Here is a 15,109-nt window from a genome sequence, read left to right as displayed (position 1 = left end):
CATTTCTCCCAGTTATCTTTCAGTGAGAAAATACATAAAAGGAAAAGATGCTAAGAATTATTTTCTCTTTCCTGATTTCTTTTCCACACTCCCTGCACCCCTGCCCCTTGTTTTTTTTTTTTTTTTCCTAAAGAAATCAATTATTTTAATTCCAGTTTCCTTTCAGGAAAAAAAAAGCTAAGTTCTGTGGAGCTTGAAATTACCAAGAAAGTCATGAAAATAATTTGTCGTCCTCATTTATTTGAACAGAAGCTTAAAGATGCTGCTGACAACAGAAATAAAATCCAGGGCTTTGAGATTGGAGCTGGACAATAATTCGGGTGGAGTGTCACTCAGAGCAGCTGCCCCATCCAGGCGCTTTGCCGGCATAGGACAGCGTGTCGCCGCGCCTTTATTTGTGGGCGCGTTCCAGAAAACAGGGAAAGTGCTTTTTCTTGTCCCTCTCTCTCTGTAAAGAGAAAGATGAAATGGTTTTCCTTAAGGTATCAATTACCTATCATAATCTACAAGAATATTTCATCAGTTTTAACTGGAGGTGATCTGATTTTAATCAAAGAGCCAAAAATGAAAAATGTACATATGCATGTATGTAATTTAATAGTTTTGAAGACATTATTCTGAGTAAAATAAGCTAGACACGAGAGGACCCATCGTGTATGACCCCACCTGGAGAAGTCATACTCAAAGAGGCAGAAAGAGAAAGAGTTGTTCCAGGAGCCCAGGGGGTGCGGGGGGAGTCGAGTTTCGGTCAGGAGGTGGGGTGGGGTGGGAAGCACGGAGATGTGGGCAAAGGGCCTTGGGCCTTGGGCTCTGCCCGTAGAGGCTAATTCCCCCCACTCTCCCCCCAGCTCTCCACTTCTCTGGGCTTCCTCACCCCCCCGCCAGCGATGATGGGACAGGGCTGGTGCTTTGGGAAGTCAAAGATACAAAAGGGTGACCCACGGTGGGTCCCCAGCCTGGGGGCACAATCGAATGCTCAGGTCAGCATCAGGGAGCTGAGAGGACGAGGCTAAATGTCATGATTTGTGTAATTTGACCCATACTAGAGGCTTTCAGCAAGTGTCATCCTTCTTTCCTCTCTACTTGGTCCCCTCCAGGGGATGCATGGCCTTATTCCCCAGCTTGCTGCATCCAGGGAGGAGACCCTAAGGAGCCCCAGCACATTCCCTGGTGAGTCCAGGTTGCGGCAACTGGGAGCCCTGCCCTGCCTCACAGCCTGGGCGCCTGCCCCCTTACCACCAGTGTTGCCCCAGGCCCCTCCACTCGTGACCTCTGTACAATCACATGACCTGGCCAACCAGTTGGGGCCTCCTCAGGTCCACCACAGTGGTCCTCGCGTGGGAGAAGGGCAAGCGTGTGCGTGTTTGAGAGGCTGACCCCCTGGCCAAGAGCCGCTGCCCAGAACAAAGCAGGACACCTCTGGCCAGCACTCCCAACAAGGTCAAGATGTATGTGGGTCCAGGGCTGTCTGCAGAGGGGAGAGTCCTCACACCGGAACAGCGGTCACACCGTCTCTGCCTCAGACCCGAGTGTCCTGTGGGGAAAGTGCTGGGCTGGGTCCAAAACAGCGTGCACCTGGAACAGAAGAGGAAAGACAAAGATCGGTTGGTTTCCTTCCGTGTAACCTGGCGGACGCGCATCAGGTGTGTTTTCTGTGTTGCAATAAAACTTTGCTTATGTGAAAAATGCATTTTACTTTTAATCAATGACATGCATTTGCATGGCTTTAAAATTAAGAGCTACCTGGCCTATGACAATAACCAGACACCTCAGCTTGAAACCCTTTCCTGCAGAGAATCACCTATAACCTTGGCTTTTTCTTCCTTGATTGTTTCCATATTTGTAAAAATGTGCTTATGCTGTATTATTTTTTACCTTGGAAGCTATCGATTGATTTCTTCCTAGAGGAGACCAAGTGTTTACCTCTTTTCTACTGCTGCGAACACCTCCCTCTCCCCCCCCCCCCCCCACTGCCTACCCCCACAGTTTAGCACATCCTCGTTGGGTCAGTATTCTGCGTATTAACACTACGTGCTATTCTGCGTGAGCGGACATTGCCGTGTGCCTCCATGGTACGGACGCTCCACGGCTGTGTTCTCACTACAGGTCTTTTCCTGCACAAACTTTCTTCCTTGATGGTCACCACTCCTTCCTTCCCTTCATTTTCTTGATCTTCTATGTACAGTAAAACTTGGTTTGTGAGCATAACTCGTTCTCGAAACATGCTTGTAATCCAAAGCACTAGTGGGTCAAAGCAAATTTCAAGAATCGTTGGCTCAGTTGTGATCATGTGACGTCGCTTGTTTATCTAGTTAAAATTTATGAGAAACGTTTTGCTCGTCTTCCAGAACCCTCGCAGAACAAGTTACTCGCAATCCAGGGTTTTACTTATTTGCTGCTAATCACAGCCAGCTCTGACAACATTGCAAAACTGTCCATGTGAGCACACACATCCGGTTCTCACTCAGAGATGCTCTCCTGCAGCCGCCTGGCGCCCTGTGCTGGCCCCACGGTGGCCTCCCTTCACCTGTCCTGGGAATGCCGTCCACCACTCGTCCGGATCCCGTACCTCCTTTTGTGTTGTGTCTCTTTATTTTGGTGGAATATATTCTCCAGTAGCTTCCTGCATGCTTTCCTGGATGGAAAGTAAATGTCCAAAACAAGTTTTTTCTCTGATGTAATACCTAATGGGTGATTTGGCTGAGTACAGAGTCGTAGGTAGGAAATGCTGGTTTAAAACATGTCCAAAGTGATCTTGGAACCACGGCCCACTTTGTCTATAACCTCACCGAGAAGGTTCCTACACTGGTGAATGCCGCTGCGACTTACCTGAAGCCTTGACTGGCCGCGTTTGGGCACTATGCCAAGGTTGGGCTGGTTCCTCCAACCCCTGTTGAGATCCCTACAGCTACTCAGAGCTTGAAAGAAGTAGTCAAGAGTCCTCAAACTGGTAGCTTCAAACAGTTCACGTTTAAGGAAACTATGCTGAGTGGTTTGGTGGCCGCCGAGGGGTGGATGTGGTTTTATGTCGGCAAGATCACAGGCAAGTGATTGGCATCATTGGCTATAATAAAGGCCAATCTTTAACATCTGTTCATATTTGGTTTATTATTCGAGTGTTCTTGGACCATAGGTGATCAGAGTGGAATTTGAATAAAGTACGATGATGTATCCAAAAAAAGGTTGAAAGTAGAAGACGATGGTGGCAGAGTCTTTAGTTGTTCCAAATCTCAGCCTTAAAACAGAGTGGCCACATAGCCAAACAAAAACCCATGGATCACATTCACAACAGAACTGGGTGCCGAGGTACCCCGTGAGCCCCAAAATATGAGTGGGTATTCGAGTAGATGCTATGAAGGGAGGGTCTCGCAACTTGGCAGATCAGTTCCCTAAAAAAATCAAGCAAACAGCATGTGGCAGTTTCTTAGAATGATTTCCTACTTGGGGAACCTTATTTTAACTAAAAGCACTCACTACAAATAATAAGTATAGTTAGTTTTAACCAGGGAGTTTTCATTATAAATTCTTTTCTAAAAGTTGTCTCCCATTTTTCAATCTAAGGTATAAATGGAGACAGGCTACCAATTTGGGACTGAAATGATCAATTTCTGGCCTAACAGAGCAGGAAGCAGACTGTGTGCCTCTGTTGGTGTGACGTCTCTTAGGAAAAGGAAGTCCTTGAAGAATCTGCATCCCGAGAGGCTGTGAGGATGGATGTTTTCTTCCATCTGCTTTGGAAGCCTTCAGAGAATGACCCAGAACTCCAGGATCCTGAGCAAACCCCTCCAAGGTCCTGCTGGCTGGACTAAGAATCAAATTGACATGAGACATTAACAGGAGAAAATCAAATTTAATGGGCGTGTGTATGAGGAACGCACACAGACCTGGAAATTCTGAAGAGAGTAGGGCAAACTGAGGTGTGTGTGTCATCGGGAACGTGAGGGTCTGGGGCCGCCGGAGAAAGGAACCCACCTCGCAGGGTGGAAAGAGGACAGATGTTCGGCAATTAGATGTCTGTCCTGCCATGCAGATGGCTCACCCGGATAACATTCATCTCTGCTAATAGCTCTTACTCTGGGAAAGGCCCCCCGTTTAGAGTCTCCCGTGGAGTTAAGGGAGGCTCGGAAGTTTCTCCTGAGCCCACAGGGTCTCTGTTGCCCTCAGCTGGGATCTCGGTGCCACAGCGGTCCTGGGGTTGGCCTGTCCTCAGCCCTGCACCCTGAGGCTGTCCGGGAGTCTGAGGTGATGTCAGCCTTTAAGATACCAATAGATTATTTTTGCTCCCTCCCTGGTAAAATTAGAAACTTAATTAAAATGTCATCAAGTGAGGCCGCGAATTCCACATCCCGGATCTGAAATATGCACAATAGAACCTACCGCTTGCATTAGTTTCCGCCCTTTAAAACACTTTTTTCTCAGCTGCTCCAGGGGGACGTTTGCCGGGTGGGGAAGGCAACGTCGCGGAGAACGTCTTCTGTGCTGGTGACAAAGACACTCCTTCACCTGCTAGGTCCCACGTGAGTCTCGGTGGGAACGTCACCCACACCCCATCCTTCACTGTCTCAGCAGATCTGGAACCTGCTGTCACGTCTGCGGGATTGCCAGACTAGCTTCTGTGTCTCCCGTTTGGGCTCTGATTCTCCGTCGTTCAGAATTCCACCTAAAGTAAAAACGGAAAAAAAAAAAAAAAAAAAAAAAAAGGACTTCTTGCTGTGTTTATCTTGAGGATTTGGGAACTGTGTGAGGACAGACCAGGGCCAGATGCAGCTGTGGGGACTACTGGCCTGTAACAAGGGTGGCTCAGAACCTCCGAGGCTTCTTGAACCCCAGTGACCAGAGGTCCCTCATCACACGTGTGTCTTCTGTCTCTGCCCTGCCTCCCCTTCCCTTCCTTCACCCTCTCTTCCCACCCCTCCTCACCCGCCTGCCATGGCTGTGAGCTGGGGATGGCTGTGTGGACCTCAGCTCATGGGGGACAGAGGGGTGTTCCCTTGGCTCATCCTGATGGCCGCGGCAGGAGGATCAATACCGCCCAGAGTCCCTAATGGCAGAGAAAGGGACTGCTAATAGCTCTGTGGCGTCTTGGTCTAACTGAGTCTCACGTGGCTGCTGAGGGTCTATTTATAAACCTTATTGTTTGTTATATTACAAGCATGGAGTCGTTTTACTTTTGTGAATTTTACAATAAAGAATTTGATCCTATCACCCAATTTATGGTTGACATATTCACAATTAAATATTAATTTGATTTCATTGCCTTTTTTTTTAAGTTTATGTATTTTTGAGAGAGAATGCGTGCACATGCGCATGAGCAGGGGAGGGGCAGAGAGACGGGGAGAGAGAGGATCCCAAGCAGGCTCCGCCCTGTCCTCACAGAGCCCAACACAGGGCTGAATCGCACAGACTGTGAGATCCTGACCTGAGCTGAAATCAAGAGTCAGAAGCTTAACTGACTGAGGTGTCCAGGCGCCCCGTCTCATTGCTTTTTATTGACCGAAACACAACTTTTCAATCTCGTTCTCTCTGGCTCTCACACTTCGGCTGACCCCACGTATGTAACCCTTTCCTGCTGTTACTGACTCCACCCCCTGGAACCCTCCCCTCCCTCCTGGGCGCTGGGCAACCCCCTCCCCCCTTGCAGAGCACAGATGGAACATTCCCCTCCTCAGGTATTTCTCCTTTCTCCAGGGTCGTGGGAGGCAGAAGCTGCGTGTGCTCTCTGCAGTCCCGCAGGCGCTGGGCTTTCTCTCCAGAGACTATGTCGGTCATATCGCAAAGGGATTTTGCGGATGTAATTAGGGTCCCTAATCAGTTGACTGGAAGTTACTCAAAAGGAGACTTTGCAGGTGGGCCTGGATGAAGGGCAGAAGTCAGACAGATTGGAAGCAGCAGGGACACTCCTGTTGGCCTTGAAGGGGCAGACTGTCGTGTTGCCACAAGTGCCACATGGCAGGGGACAGCAGGCGCCCCCGCACCTGACAACAGTCCCCGGCCGGCAGGTGCAACAAACAGGGAGCTCGGTCCCTCAACCGCAAGGGACCAAGTCCAGCAGCCAGTGGCGAATGTGGAAGGCAGCTCTGAGCCTCAGCGGGAGCCCCGCCCCCGCCACACCTTGATGTCAAGGTCCCGAGACCCTGAGCAGAGGCCTCTGCTAACTGTCCTCGGACCCCTGGCCCACAGACACCGGGAGGTAAGTGTGTGCTGTTTGGGCGTCTGTGTCTGGGATAACATGTCTCACGGCAGCAGGGACCTGACGCAGGCGCCGTGGCACCCCCTGTGTTTTCTCCCTGGCGGTGGCTTCACAGGTACTTGGTCGTGCGCCACTCTCTGCATGGCTTCTGTGACATCCTTTAGCAAAGTGCATCCCTCTAGTTCTGGCAGCGGCAGTGCCTGGACAGTAACGAGCTGGGCACGTGGGAGCCGGGACGAAAGGCCTGCTGGAACAACAGGTCTCCTGGTGTTCTCTAGGCCTCCTCCCCCTGCCCCGCTTTGCCTCCCCCTGTCTGCAGAGGCCCAGCCCACATGCCTCCCTAGAGAGCCCACCGTAGGGCATGCGGCCAGTTTGGGGCTACGCCGCCCGCTTCCCACCAGCCCTGTCCCCGCCTTGGGACATCCCACCTAGCGAGGTCTTGGACGCGAGACAGTTCCCAGCACTTGTGAGGTGCGACGTCATTCTCTACTGCGTTTCCCCCAGCTCCGGTGTGGGGGGACCACTCAGCGTGCGCTGAGCACAATGGGATCTCTGACCACAGGAGATCAGGAGGTAGCCTTTCCTCTCTCTGCTCCCCAGTGCAGCCGGGGGTGGTATTCAACCATCTCTGTGACTTTTCTCCTTGAACAAGCAGCCCAAAGGCAGAGGAAGTGTTTGTAGAAGGGGTCGCTGCTACTCCAGGCCTGCCTGTGGTGGGTCACCCAGCTCCCTGTGTCTGGTCTGCGCGGCCACCTTCTGAGCCTGGCCTTGCAGCCGTCCCCGATTCTGTGAGCCTATGGCAATGGCTCTCCTTCACCCCTCGAGATGGAACGATTCCTGCCGAGAGCCCTGGGGGAGGTCATCACTGGCTGTCTCTCCAGGAAACAGCCATGGCTTTCACAGTGTAAAAATTAACGCCGGAGCCAGACTGCTGGATTCAAATCCCGGTCTGCCGCTTGCTAACTCAAGACCGTGGAGGGTTGTGTGAGCTCCCTGGGTCTCGTCTGTGAAACGGGGAAATGACGATCCCTGCCTCATGGACTGCTTACAGGTTCCTGTCTTAACACGTGAGAAGCTCTTGTAGCGGTGCCGTTGTGTGTTTGTTGTTATTTCACCGTATTCTGTTTGACCCTGGACAGTGTGATTCTATGCATTATCCTTGGTTCCCAAACTAAACTGTAGGTCCCTCGGGTCAGAAGCTAATCTTATTTCCATATTTTCATTTTCCATTACCCCAGAGCACCAACCATGGAAGGAGTTCATGCTACAGTGTCAGGGGACCCACACCCACGGGTACTTCCCAACCGGAAGATCACTTCTGCCCCTGGACTGCAGGGTCTTATGGGGGTGGGGGGGTGTCTTTAGAAGATGGGGCCACCACAATAGACGCTGTGTGCAGACCTATTGTGTGTGCACACCTATCATGTGTGTGCACACCTATCATGTGTGCACGCTTATCACTCATGTGTGTGCACCTATCAGTCGTGTGTGCACACCTATCATGTGCACACGCCTATCATGTGTGCACATCTATCGTGTGTGTGCACCTATCATGTGTGCACACCTATTAATCGTGTGCACACGCCTATCATGTGTGCGCATCTATCAGTCGTGTGTGCACATCTATCAATCGTGTGTGCACACCTATCGTGCATGCGCACCACACTTCATTCCAGAGAGAGGCTCTGGATTCTGACGACTCCAACCTGCATGTTTGCTCATTCCAGCAGGGAGTGACGGGAAAGAGTTCTCTGCCTCACTTCCTGCCACCAGGCTCGGGGAAATAAAGTTTCCACTCCTCCCCACAGCACAGGAACCCTTTAGGGGAAACATGTACCAAGTCATATAGCTGGAGAGAAATTCAAAATGTTTAGCACCCAGCTATTGACATGGACAGCAGCTATAATGTCAGCATCAGATGGGCCAGAGTGTATTCACACTATCTACTCTGAATACAGGGCTTGTGGCCAGGACAGAACAAGGAAATTAAAGGATTGTAAGGTAATAAATGAATAACATGGTGAAATAGGTACACTGGAAAACAGTATTGGCTGACATGGCCCAAGAGTGGTTTGGGATGGGACAGAGATGGACTGGGACAGAGATGGGATGGGATCAGGTGGGTTGGGTTGGCTTGGGTTGGCTTGGGAAGGGGTGGGAGGGGGTGGGAGAGAAGAAGAGGGGAGGGGAGGTTTATCCACACCTGACATGAAATTCAGATTTCATGAAGTGGGTTAAAATTTTGGTGTCTTAAAAAAACTTGGTGTCTTTTCCTGTCACGCAACTTATTTGGGATAGAAACAAATAGTAATGCATTATTAACAAACCGGCAGACCACATAAAGCACAGATGGCTAGAATGTTAAGAGCTACATGCATTAATCATGAAGCATTTTTACTCTTTTGGTACTCACTTACATAATGACAGGACAACTTCTTACTTTTTCTGGTAAATTTACCCTTATGCTATAGATGAGGTGAAACTTGAGGTTTTCTGAGACAGAACTCTTAAATTCAAATCAATTTAATAAAATAAATACAACAAATGAAAATGTTTTTCTTTTAAGGTTCTGTCAAATGTCCCAATAAGCTTCTTTTTGTAAGGAACCAATTCAATAGATAAATAAATACACAAATTTTACGATGATATAAAACAGGAACTGATGATAGTTTTGTTGAATGCAATTCTACTCTGATAAAGATCGGTAAGATAAAGCCTATGGCATATTCTGAATAAGGACGACAAACAGATGGGTGTAAAAGCAAAGCAGTATGTTTAAATGTCTGAATCTGATGTTCTTGATAAAGATACTGAAAAGCTATTGCAAAAAGGTGAAATTCCAAGTTTTTATAGTATAAAGTCTAAAATAATGACCAGGCACTGGTAACTAACAGCATCAATTCGTTTATCCATATGTTCGTCTGTCCTCACATTTATTCATTCGACAACCACGTATGCAGAACCCCTGTGTGCCAGACGTTGCACCGGGGCCTGGGGCTGACATCAGGTAAGGACACACACAGCCCCTGGGCTCATCAAGTGGCCCAGTGGGGAGATGACAGCAGCCACCTAATCTGCAAAACAAAGATGCCGTGAAAACCTGTGTTAAAGTTTCCAAAGGAGAATGCAGTGTCCTGTGTGTCACCCTGGCCTGGAAGGACCCAGGAAGCTGCCCTGAGGATGGTGAGCCAAGTTCTAAAAAGTCAATTCTGTTAATTGCAGGTTAGTTAGATAAGAAGTAGAGGGAAGAATCTGTCTCCTGAGAGACAGTGACTTGGGAAAACGTGGAAGTAACACTGATCTTTACAAACGTGTTTGCTGTGTGAACTACTGAGCTTTCTCTTAATAAAACAAAAGCAATAAATGTATCCACAAGATTCCTTGTGACAGATTCGGAGTAAATGAGAAGTCTTGGATTCTGACTCGTGTAGTTATTCAGTAGCCTCAGACCCTCATGATGGAACTCTCACCTGTGACTACCTCAGGAAGAATGGAAAAGTGTCCTTTTCAAATATCCTCCCCCCTCTGATTTATAAACACCTGAACTTCCTAGGAATATTCCTCATTGCTTAAAAATATCTTTCAATGGTAATGACGGTTATGATTTTTTTTAAGTTTATTGATTTATTTTGAGAGAGACAGAGTCAGTGTGATCAGGGAAGGGGCAGAGAAAGAGGAAGAAAGAGAGAATCCGCCGTGTCCGTTCAGAGCCCGACACGGGGCTCGAACCCATGCAACCATGAGATCATGGCCTGAGCCAAAACCGAGAGTCAGATGCTTAACTGACTGAGCCACCCAGGCGCCCTGACAGTTGAGATTTAAAAAAAAATCTTTATTATATAAAATTTTAAACGTATGTAAAATTAGAGAAAAAGATAGCCATCAGCTGCCTTCAATAATGATCAATCCTGCATGGTGATCCACCTGTCTCCATGTGGGTCGTTCCTCAGAAACTTCAGAGAGAGTTAATTTTACTTCTTCTTTTCCGATATGGATACCTCTTGTGTATGTGTGTGTGTGTGTGTGTGTGTGCGTGTGTGTGCGTGCGCGCGCCAACTACTGTGTTAGAAGCTATGGTACGAGATTGAACACAAGTGGCAAGAGTGTCCTTGCCTGTTCTGCTCTCAGGGGACAGAGGACAGACTTTCACCAGCAGGGGTGATGTCAGCTGCAGGTTTTCACAGGGACCTTTGTCAAGTAGAGGCAGTTGCCTTCTATTCCTGGTTTGTTTCTCTTTTCTTTTCTTGCCTTGTCTTGCCTTGTCTTGTCTTGTCTTGTCTTGTCTTGTCTCGTCTTTCCCTTCTCTCCCTCCCCCTTCCTTCCTTCCTTCCATCATGAAAGGATTTGGTCAAATGCCTTTTCTGTGTCAATTAAGATGGCCATGTGCTTTTTGTCTTTTACCATATTACAGTGCCGTATGACAATGCCCGGGGGGCTCAGTCTGTTGAGGGTCCAACTCTTGACTTCAGGTCATGATCTCAGTTGGTGAATTTAAGCCCTGCATCAGGCTCTGCACTGACAGTGCGGAACCTGCTTAGAATTCTCTTTCTCTGCTCCTTCCCCACTCTTTAAATAAATGAATAAACTTAAAAAAAAGTCTTAAAAAATAAAGTGCTGTATTACATTGATTTTTGTACATTGAATCACTCTACATTCTTGGCATATGCCCCACTCGTCACGGTACATGATCCTTCCTGTATGTTGCTGGGTTTGGTTCGCTGGTATTTAGTTGAGGATTCTTGCATAAGGATCGATACGCCTCTGGTTTGTAGTTTTCGTGTGATCACAGCCTTAGCTGGCTTTGGTGTCAGAGTCATATTGGCTTCATGGAAGGAGTTAGGAAGTGTCTCTCTCTGTTTTTTTAGGAAGAGTTTGTGAAGGTCTGGTATTGATTCGTCTTTAGACGTTTGGTTGAACTCACCAGCGAAGCCATTTGAGCCTGAGCCTTTCTTTGCAGAAAAGGTTTTAATGACTAAGTAAATCTCTTTAACTGTCCTAAGTATATTCAGATGTTCTGTCCCTTCTTGAGTCATTTTCAGTAGTTTGTTTTTCTAGGGCTGAGCTCATCTAGGTTATCTGATTTGTCGGCAGGAAGGTCTGTCTGCTATTGATTGTCTTGTGCTCATGAAGTGAACCCCTGACCGCTGTGTGTGGCCTCTTGGCCTCCTCTCCTTTCTCCCACTGGACGTCCTTTCCTTTGCCCCGTGTCCCTGTCCTTTGAATCCTCTCCTGCCTCAGCACAGAGCTTGGCTCGGGGAGGGCACTGCTTAGTGGCTCAGACCTGGCGTCCAGATCCAGCGACATCACCTCTCAGGGGCCCCAGAACTAGAATGCGCAGGTCCCATGCCACTCTGGACTTCTGCCGTCTGCCTCGCTGGGCCTCTAGGTCAGGACCACGGCCACTTTGGGCCTGTGTTCAAGGCCATCAGTGTCCCACTTCCTTCCCTCGTTGTTTGAAATGCAGATAGTGATACCTTGTGAGTTTTCTAGCTGTTGGGGATTTATTTTCATCTGCTCACATTTTGCAGGTTGGCAAAAGACCTTGTCCCTTGGTTTGTTGTAGATGATGTCTGTGGGTTGGGGGGCGAGTTACTTTGCTTCCTTGAGCCACAGCTTCCTTCCTGTAAAGTGGGGGAAATACGTAAAGATAAGATGGCTGTGAGAAATGCCTATGCATGTGAGAAATGTCTATGCAATGTCCCTGTGGAAGGGACTTCATAAATAACCCTTCACCAGCCTCTCCTTTAATGCAGCTTCAACTTTGCATAATTAAATTCCTACTTAATTTACAAATTGAGTTAGTGTAAGGTATTTTTGAATAAACTAGAAAGATGTATAGATACGAATTAAGTTTAAAATTCCAAAGCAGTGGGGTGGGCGCCTGGGTGACTTGGTTCAGCGTCCGACTTCAGTTCAGGTCATGATCTCACAATCTGTGAGTTCGAGCCCCGCGTCAGGCTCTGTGCTGACCGCTCAGGGCCTGGAGCCTGCTTCGGATTCTGTCTCCCTCTCTCTCTGCCCCTCCCCAATTCACGCTCTGTCTTTTTCTGTCTCTCAAAAATAAATAAACATTAACAAGAAAAGAAAAGAAAAATGCAAGCCTAGAAACATATTTTACCAGCTGATATGTGGTGTCATTCTGGTATAATCTGAGACAGCATTAAGTACATCCACTGGCTTAGTTTTAGGCTACAAAAAGTAGAGATCAAATTTTTAAATTGGAGCTATAAATATTTAACTCTGACAAATTATCCATTAGTTTTTTAATAATAGAAGTAAATCAATTAAATTTGTATTACATAAGCTAGTGATTATTTTTCTTCAGTGAGTTTTGTTTATATTGACTACCTGACCAGCTATGATAAATTGTTGTAATAGTTTCTTAAGGAACCAAAAATCACACTTTAATCTTCATTATGATGGTATTGATCAAACCTGATTTTGAGCGTCCTCCAAGCTTCAAAAAGGCATACGTATGGTGTGATTACTTTTCAAAGGTGCTCCTGGGTTGGGGGAAGAAAAAACCATACAGAATAGCTAATAGGTAAAGTAATATTGGCTAAACTCATACACAAAACAATGACCGAGCTTAACTGGAATAAAGGAAGAAACGTAAGCGGTTTTCCTGGGTCAGATTTCTTGAAAACTTTCACATTCTCACTAGGACAATATCAGGCTCTGTTCTCTGCGGGAAGTCAGGCTCCTGCTGGCATATCCTGTTTTAGAAAATCACTAAATGCATTAAGCAGAGACCTCGAGAGGACAGTATGTAGCTCACGTCGTCAGTGGTTGTCACCTGGGGCCCTGTCTCTCTGCCAGGGGACATCTGACAATACCTGGAGACATTTCCAATCCTCGTGACTGGGGAGAGGGCGTTCCTGGCTTGGGGTGTGCCCCCAAATGCCCTAAGATGCACAGTGCAGCCCCCACAGCAAAACATTACCCGGTCCGAAATACCAATAGTGTTGAGGCTGAGAAACCCCGGCTCACGGTGATCTCCGAGGTAGGAGGGCACTCAGGGACCCAAGTGGCATGTGGGCTGCTTCCCTTCACTGCAGCACGCCCACGTCAGAGGCCCAGCAGAAGCCTCCAGCAAAATTATGGTCAAGGCGGCACATGTAACATCGCCAAGAATTATGGACACTGGTGACAATTATCACTGCAGTTTGTCATTTCCCCTGAGCTGTATGATGTTGCTTCTGAACTTACTTTTAAAAAGCAAGACTAATATAGCAAAGTCTGAGCATCTGACTGGTTTATTATGTTTCCTACTGTAATCATGTCTGAGAATTTACATATTTAAATGTGTATTCTTTTATTTAAAATTTTTTTTTAGTTTTATTTTTGAGAGACAGAGAGTGTGAGTGGGAGGGGTAGAGAGAGGGGGACACAGAGGATCCGAAGCAGGCTCTGTGCCGACTCGGGGCTCAAACTCACAAACCGTGAGATCAGGACCTGAGCGAAGTCAGACACTCAACCGACTGAGCTGCCCAGGCAGCCTTGTATTCTTTTATTTTCAATGACTCTTGTTTTCTCTTGTATATTTCTTTGAGTAGCAATTTGGGGACCACATAGATTTCTAAAAAGTCGTGTGTACAGGTGGCTCACATCACATGTGAGTCTCATTTCAGGACAGTGGCGATGGCATTGGACACAGGTGCTGCTCCAAAATATGGAGACACCACTCCAGCACAGAGCCTTCTCCGGAGTGTCCTGTGCTGCTCCCGGGGCTGGGCAGGGGTGGGGGCAGTGGGAGGAGATGGCAGGGGTGGGGGCAGGGGGCTGTGCAGATGTGGGTGGGGGACAGCGGGGGGAGCAGGGGGGCTGGGACATGGGGGGGTGGGTGTGGGACAGCTGGGTTGGAAACAGGGGTGGGGGCAAGGGGTTGTCCAGAAAGTGGGGGGGGGGGAATGGCAGGGGTGGGGGCAGGTGGCTGTCTGGGATGTGGAGGGGATGGCAGGGGTGGGGGAAGGGGTGGGGGGGCCAGGACACGGGGTGGGTGTATGTGGGATGCCCGGGATGGGAGCAGAGGTGGGGGGCAGGGGTGGGGGCAAGGGGCTGTCCGAGAGGTGGGCGGAGACAGCAGGGGTGGGGGCAGGCGCAGGGTGGGGTCCAGGATGTAAGGGGTGGGGGGCAGGGATAAAAGAGAGGACAGATTATAAGCACCCCTCAGTGTTGCCTCTTTTTCCTCTGTCACACATGTGGTCACTTTCAGACAAAATGTCAGTTAAATACAAGTCACGTCATGTTTTCACTTGTTTCCAAGTGTGACATACATTGTCTCAGCTAGTGAATCGGTCCTACCCAGGGCCCCAATAACTCCATATTTCTGTCCTGTGCTGGGGGGCAATTCCGTGTGCACATAATATATAACACAAAGCTCTGTGCCGGTGTTTTCTTCCCTCCCCCCCTTCTCTCTCCCTTCGTCTCTTTGTCTTTCTTTCCAATATGGCAACATGTATCAAATTTCAACTTTACATCCACCAACTCCGAGCCATTTCCATCAAGCCACCTGAAGGAAACCCATTAATGGAGGGGAGAAGACAGCCTGAAAGCTTATCCCTTTTAACTTTATTCTTTCAAACCAAAGTTTCGGAGAAAAAAACTCAAAAACTCAGCACCCCGACGTTGGCAAATGGAACGTCTGAAGTTGCTTGCCAGAGTCCTAAATTATTCAACACGGAGATCAGATCTCCACACACAAGCCTGGGAACTCCGATCACGCCGGCTCCGATAGGTCAATAGTGAGGTTTGGTGGGTGTTGGAGCCCCGCTAATGCACATTCCAAGAAGCGCTTACTACTATCACTACTTGAACAGCAGCAGGGTCTGGGGCTGACCCCAGCGGGGCAGCACTGGCAATCTCAGCCCACAGGTGGGGACTGGAAGTCACTGCCCCGCCATTGGAGGGATGGCCCAG

Source organism: Panthera leo, chromosome A1 (assembly GCF_018350215.1).
Source record: "Panthera leo isolate Ple1 chromosome A1, P.leo_Ple1_pat1.1, whole genome shotgun sequence".
NCBI lineage: Eukaryota > Metazoa > Chordata > Mammalia > Carnivora > Felidae > Panthera > Panthera leo.
The sequence above is the reverse complement of the archived record's forward strand: the minus strand, read 5'-3'. Positions refer to the sequence as shown.